The sequence below is a fragment of the Chiloscyllium plagiosum genome, unplaced genomic scaffold, assembly GCF_037043375.1.
Source record: "Chiloscyllium plagiosum isolate Xiang-an unplaced genomic scaffold, Cpla_swu_hap1 HiC_scaffold_30, whole genome shotgun sequence".
Taxonomy (NCBI): Eukaryota; Metazoa; Chordata; class Chondrichthyes; order Orectolobiformes; family Hemiscylliidae; genus Chiloscyllium; species Chiloscyllium plagiosum.
In genome coordinates, this window is record NW_028270168.1 from 4,359,506 (window position 1) to 4,366,962 (window position 7,457).

At 47.2% G+C, this 7,457-nt stretch overlaps 1 pseudogene; it reads left to right on the forward strand.

Moving 5' to 3' along the window:
• The first annotated feature begins 3,644 nt into the window (after positions 1-3,644).
• On the forward strand, positions 3,645-4,951 carry LOC148142126 (uncharacterized; annotated as a pseudogene).
• Positions 4,952-7,457: the final 2,506 nt, after the last annotated feature.

Consider the following 7,457-nt stretch of genomic DNA (forward strand, 5'->3'; position numbering starts at 1 on the left):
CCTTCAAATCTTTCTGTTTGGGAAACAAATTATTAATTTGTCCTGGATTGTACTGAGCTTCCTGAATGGTGTTGTAGCTGTACCAGCTCAGGCAAGTGGAGAGCATTCATCAAACTCCTGACTGGTGTCTTGCAGATGGGGCAATTTTTGCTGCAGTAGGGCGTGGAGCCATTTACAATAGAATCCTTGGTTTCTGACCTGCTGTCACGGTCAAAGTATTTCTATCATAGACAGCCTGACCATTGGCAAAGTATTAGTGTCTGGATGACAGGCTCCACTCATAGAAACATAGAACAAAGAAACTAGGAGCAAGAGTAGGTCATTTGGCCCATCGAATCTGCTCCACAAATCAATAAGATTATGACTGTTGCCTTTTGCCAGGGATCTTTACCCCTACCGTCCCACCCACTGTTAGTCCATTTCCAAGTGTGGGTACAGGGGCATGGAATGGGAGGTCAGAGGTGATGTAAACTTAACCCTTAATGACTATCTGTGATTGGTATCGTCTGGGCTGAATGCATTCATGTTTTCCAGCTTCTGAGTTTTGACAGAGTGATGATGAGTCTACCCTCCCGAGTCATGAGACTTCACACCAACTTCAGTGTTAAAATCACACAATGAGGATTTTCATTCTGCACCTGACTTGGCTCTGCCACTTCCACTGAGAGTTTCCAATAGTTACTGCCTGACAGCAGAATAACATGCGTCTGGCATCTCGGACTGACATCGTGCACAGACACCAGTGTGTCTCAAATATTGCCAAAACAAAAGCCTTCGCGGTTGAACTTAATTTAACTCTTAAATCTGCTGTTAGAATAATCTCAATCAGTGATCTACAACATCTACAGTTTCCTTCGAGAGTTGTCGGTGGTTCAAATGCATTCCCTGACAATGGCAATTAATGCTTCATTACATGGTATACTCCAGTGCAACATGTTTGAAAGATAATAATAATAGAACTTTTTAAAGAGTCAGTAGATCTTTTCTCTGGCTGTTGTACATTTTTAATCTGTGTTAGAAATCCCTTTCGTAGTATTGTTTCATTGATAAATGGAGCTACTGTTTATCCGAATGGTTGGAAATGCATTCTGAGGACAATGTACAGAATTAGAGTTTATGTCCCAGCAGTTACTATTAACAAAAATTGACCTTGTTCATCTCGAGTGTGATTATTGTACTGAGGAACTAGATGTTTCAAATGGAACAGAGTTTGTCTATTTGTCACAGCTGGCAGCTATTGTGTTCACAAGGCTCATTTGTTGAATACTGTTGCCTTATTTGGCAGGGTAAATGAAAAATAATCTCTGACCTGCAGCTTTATACAATCCAAAGCCATTAATGCCTTATTACCAAAGGATTTTCAAATCCAATTTACACCATGAATACAGCACATTGCTACAAGTGCGTTGCAATTTGGTGGCTAAAATCCGCTAAATAGGTGCTAGATTAACATGAGCTTCGGCACTGAGTTTTAAGAGGAACATACAGTTCCTCACTCTCTATAGAGTCACTGGCACTTTGGAATACACTTACAGGCTGCCACTGGTAACCTCATAAACTGTTAAAATGGGGATAAGAATTGCCAGCATCAATGTGCATAGCATCAAATCGGCTACACGATGTGTTTCTAAGATGGCCTTCCTGGCCAACATTAAAGTCGACGTCCTGTTTCTGCAGGAGTGTGGGATACCGCACCTCAGCAGCTACAGGAAATGTCGAGCTTGTGGGCCCATGGGCCGTCAGTTTGGTCGGGGGGCAACAATAGCCGCGCCTCAGGCCTGGGTATCCTGTCGTGAGGAGGCAACTTCACCATCTCCGAGGTTAAGGAGGTGGTGTGTGGGCACCTCCCCGTCACCGACGTCATGTACAGGAATGCTCCCCTGAGACTGATTAATGTGTACGCCCCAGCGGGTAAGAGTGAACGGTTGGCCGTCCTGCAGCAGCTTCCACTGTTGCTAGCTACGTCCAGGCCGGTCATTCTGGCCGGAGACTTCAACTGTATCATTGATGCAGATGGACGATCCGGCGGGGGGGACAGTAAACTGGACGCCATGTCCAGAGCCCTGATGGACACGATAAAAGATGCCAAGCTGCACGACGTCTTCAGCACCCATGCAGATGGAGCGCAGCGTAGATACACCTGGTCACGGGCAGACGGGTCTATCCGCTCAAGGATAGATTACCTGTTTGTGTCCCGAACGCTCTCGGTCAGATCCACCGATGTCAAGCCGGTGTTCTTCTCTGACCACTGCCTCCTGCTGGCCGACTGTCACCTACAGGACGAGCAGCGGGCTGGTAAGGGAACGTGGAAGCTGAACACAAAGCTGTTGACCCCGGGAAACATCGAGGAGCTCATGAGGGACTACGCAGGTTGGAGAACCGTGAAGCCCCTCTTTGAGTCCCCAGCGGACTGGTGGGAAACAGTAAAAGGGAACATCAAGAGGTTCTTCATCCTCAAAGGTGTTCAGGAGGTGAGAGAGAGGCGGGGAAAACTGTCCCAGCTCCAGGAAAGTATGCAGAACCTGCTCCTGCTGCAGACGTTGAGGGTGGATGTCACAGAGGACCTCAAGGAGGTGAAGGGCCAGCAAGCCTCACTCTTTGCCTCGGAGGCCTCCAAGATAATCTTCCGGTCCAGGGTCCGCTCGGTGGAGCAGGACAAGACATGCTCACGTTTCTTCTTCCAGAAGGTGCACAAAGAGAGCTCTGTGCTCAGCAGCCTGAAGGAAGAAGATGGCTGGGTAACATCATCTCAGGCTGACATCATGAGGATCAATAAATCCTTCTATGCCAGTCTGTATGATGCAAAGCCGACCGACAGCACGGCCTCCCAGTCGTTCCTGTCCTCTATCACGGAGGTCTTAGACGACAGAACATGGGAGAGGCTGGACCAGCCGCTATCTCTGGATGAGCTGACCAAGGCCCTCGAGTCCTTCGAAAAGAATAAAACTCCCGGAAGTGACGGCTTACCGGTCGAGCTCTATTCCGCTCTGTGGGATTTGATTGGCCGGGACCTGCTGGAGGTGTATGTCAGTATGCTTCGGGCAGGTACCATGAGTGAATCCATGAGGAAAGGCATCATCACCCTCATCTACAAGCAGAAGGGGGAGAGGGTGGAACTCAAAAATTGGAGACCAATCTCACTGTTGAATGCGGATTACAAAATTCTGTCAAAGGTAATCGCCAACCGGGTCAGGTCTGCTCTGGGGTCGGTGATTCACACTGACCAAACCTGTGCTGTGCCGGGCAGGAAGATCGCTGAGAGTCTCGCACTCCTCAGGGATACGATCGCCTACGTGCAGGACAGAGGGTTGGACACCTGCCTGATCAGCCTGGACCATGAGAAAGCCTTTGACAGGATATCACACAGGTATATGAGAGATGTTCTCTCCAAGATGGGCTTTGGGGAGGGAATCTGCAATTGGAACAGACTGCTCTACACCAACATTGTCAGTGCAGTCTCAATCAATGGGTGGGAATCAGATAGCTTCCCAGTCAGATCTGGAGTCAGGCAGGGCTGCCCTCTCTCTCCTGCCTTGTTTGTGTGCTGCATAGAGCCATTTGCCGAGTCCATCAGGAAGGATGCGAACCTGAGAGGGGTGACTATTCCTGGCAGCGGGGCCCTGCAGGTTAAGGCCTCCCTGTACATGGATGACATCGCCGTTTTCTGCTCGGATCCGCTGTATGTGCGCAGACTCATGTGCATATGTGACCAGTTTGAACGGGCCTCTGGGGCCAAGGTAAACCGAGGCAAGAGCGAGGCCATGTTCTTTGGGAACTGGGCTGACCAATCCTCGATCCCTTTCACCGCCAGGACCGACCGCCTGAAGGTGCTGTGTATTTGGTTCAGGGGGGTTGGGGCGTGCGACAAGTCTTGGGAGGAGCGTATCAGCAAAGTGAGACAGAAACTGGGCAGATGGAAGCTACGGTCGCTCTCCATCGCGGGAAAAAACCTGGTCATCAGGTGTGAGGCACTGTCATTGCTGTTATATGTGGCACAGGTGCCGCTGCAGTCACCCGGGCCATCTTCCAATTTATATGGAGGTCAAAGATGGACTGGGTCTGAAGGAACTCGCTGTACAAAGATCTGGGCAACGGGGGCAAAAATACACCCAATGCCACCCTCACCCTGATGGCCTCCTTTGTGTGTGGCTGTATCAAGCTGTGCATGGATCCCCGGTACGCAAACACCAAGTGTCACTACGTACTGAGGTTCTACCTGTCCCCGGTGTTGCGAAGGATGGGCCTGGCCTCGCTGCCGCGGAACACTCTGAGTAGTTGGACCATTCCATATCACCTGTCCTTCGTGAAGAAGTTTATGAAGAAAAACACCTTTGACCACAAGTCCTTCAGGAAGTGGTCAGCACGTAGTGTCCTTGAGACCCTTCGGGAAAAGGAGAGGGTGGATCCTATCGAGCGGTTCCCTGAGCAGACTGTCAAAGCCATTTGGCAGAATGCTTCATCGCCAGAACTTTCCAACAAGCACCAAGACATGGCTTGGCTGGTGGTGAGAAGGGCTCTGCCTGTGAGATCATTTATGTATGCCCAGACTCTCTGCCGCACCGCACGCTGCCCTCGAAGCGGCTGCGGAGTTGACAAGACTGTCACACACCTCCTTCTGGAATGTGCCTAAGCAGAAGAAATCTGGAGAGAAATGCTGTGGTGTTTGCCGAGGTTTGTCCTGAGCAGCACCGTGACGCGGGACTCCATGCTCTACGGCCTGTTCCCCGGGACGCACACCGAGACGAACATCAACTGTGCCTGGAGGATCATCAACTCGGTGAAAAACGCTCTCTGGGTGGTCCAAAACCTGTTGATCTTCCAGCTGATGGAGTTGACCCCGACTAAGTGTTGCAGACTGGCACAATCCAAGGTCCAGGACTACATGTTGAGGGACTCGCTGAAGCTTGGGGCAGCTGCCACCAAGGCGCGGTGGGGAAAGACCACTGTGTAACATCTGCCTGCCTAAAGAAGAACAAGGTGTACACGCAGTCATTTGAGCTCTGCTGACGCCTCAGCTAATTATATGGACATATGATTGATAAATGTACACACCTGTATATAAAATGATAAATTCTGACCTCTGTATGTAAATGCTTACGTATGTATGGCATGACCAGCTGTACAGACCATCAAATTATTTTATGAATAAAGTATATTTTTGAAATAAAAAAAATGCACTTACAGGCTGCCATAGTCTAGCCATCTGAGGGCGATATAGAGTTACATTGACTGGTTGATACAATGGCCCATCTTGCACCATCATCTGGGAAATCCCTCTTAAGGTCCGATCTTTAAAAATAATGTTTTGCTGATCTTTACTTCCCCTTGATAATTCCATCTGTAAATACAAAATCAGCTTCCACTTGAAGACATCTCTATTTATCTGCAATATTTCTTAACCTCTTCATTGCCAATCTATGAAGTCACACAAGCCAGGAGTGGGATAGAATACTCCCCACTTGCCTTGGTGGGTGAGTTCAAACAATACTCAATAACCAGGTCAAAGCAGCCCCCGCTTAATCAGCATCCCATCTAACCCCTTTGTTATCCACGCTCTCCACACCACTGACATGCAGTGTCAGCAGTGTGCACCATTTTAAAAAAGATTTAAAAGGGACCTAAAGGACAACTTTTTCCCGCAGAGGATGGTGCGTGTATGGAATGAACTGTCAAGGAAGTAGTGGAAGCTGGTACAATTACAACATTTAATAGGCACCTGGATGGATAGATGAATAGGAAAGGTTTAGAAGGATATGGGACGAATGCTGGCAAATTAATCTGGGATATGTGGTCGGCATGGATGAGTTGGACCAGAAGGTCTATTTCCATGCTGTACATCTCTATGACTCTGTGACTTTATCGAGAAAATGCACTGCAGCAACTGACTGGTTTTATAACTGCTAGTCCAACTGTATTCACATTTTGGCATTTACTTTGTGAGTGCTGATTATTTTAATGACTCAGAAAGATCAGTTTAAAATATCTATTGGTATGCGCAGATTGTTTTATGACAAGATAAATAAGATGCAACAGTGTTTTAAAAAGTTATTAGATGAAGTCAAATCTTATTTCAAAAACAATAAGGCACTGAGTGAAATTTGCCAGGGGTGACTTCAACATGTGAAATCATTTCATGTGGGACATAGTTGCAAACAAAATAGTGGGTCTAGTTGCATAGAAAATGATGGAGAAAGACAAAGGGGAGGAGAGCTCAGGAGAGGTTATTAAAGTTGCCAGAACAAGCACTAGGACAGAGAGCATGGAAACGATCAGGAATATAACTTCAGGTACAGCAGATAAGGGAACAGCTATGAGCATAGAAACAGGTCCTTTGGCCCAGTGTGTCTATGATGTTCAACAGACACTGAACTACACTCCTCCCACTTACCTGCATTTAATCCATAGCCCTACTATGGGGAAGATAATCTTACAATTCTGTCTATGCCTCTCATAACTTTGTTTACCTCAATCAGATCACTCCATCCCCTGCCCAAGCCTCCTCTGCTCAAAGGAGACAAACCCAGCCTATCCAGTCTCACATAACTGAGACTTTCCATCCCAGACAAACTCCTGCTGAATCTCCTCTGCCCCCTGTCCAGTGCAATCATGTCCTTCTGATAGTGCGGTGACCAGAACTGCACATAGTATTCCACCTGTGGCCTAACCAATGTTTCATAAAGTTGTAACAAGACTTTCTTGTTCCTATACTCTCTGTCACGGGTAATGAAGGCAAACATTCCATCTGCCTTTCTCAGCACCCTGTCTCCCTGCACTGACACCTTCAGGGATCTATGGACTTGTACCTTTGTTCCTCAGCACTCTGTGGGGATCTACCATTCATTGTGTATATTCTTCCCTTATTAGACCTCCCCACAGAATGCATCACCTCACACTTATTGGGATTAAACCCCACTTGCCATTGCTCTGCCCAATCTACCATCTGATCAATGATGGTGGCCTGAGACTATCCTTCTCACTATCAGCAACATCAACAATTTTCATGTTAGCTGAAAACTTACAAATATACCTTCCACATTCACACCTGAGTCATCAGTGTACATAACAGCAAGGGTGCTAGCACTGATCCCTGTGGTACACCACTGATCAAAGTCTTCCAATCACAGAAACAACCCTTCACCATCAATCTTTGCCTCCTAGTTGAAAGCCAATTTTGGAATAGGTTCATCAACTTAAGTTTAGATTTAGATTTATTTAATATTGTCACTTGTACCGAGGTACAGTGAAAAGTGGATAGTATCACCACATTGTGGTGCCATCTTGGTTTACAGAATAAGTTACTGAATAAATTGCACAAATGGTAAAATACTGAATAAATTGATATTAAATTGCTGACACAGCTTCAAAAGTTCATCTTTCTCTCTCCGTAGCCTCCACCCTCTCTGTTCCTCCAGTTACTGCTGTCCAACATCGTTCCCAGGGTCCTGGCGATGCGTTTC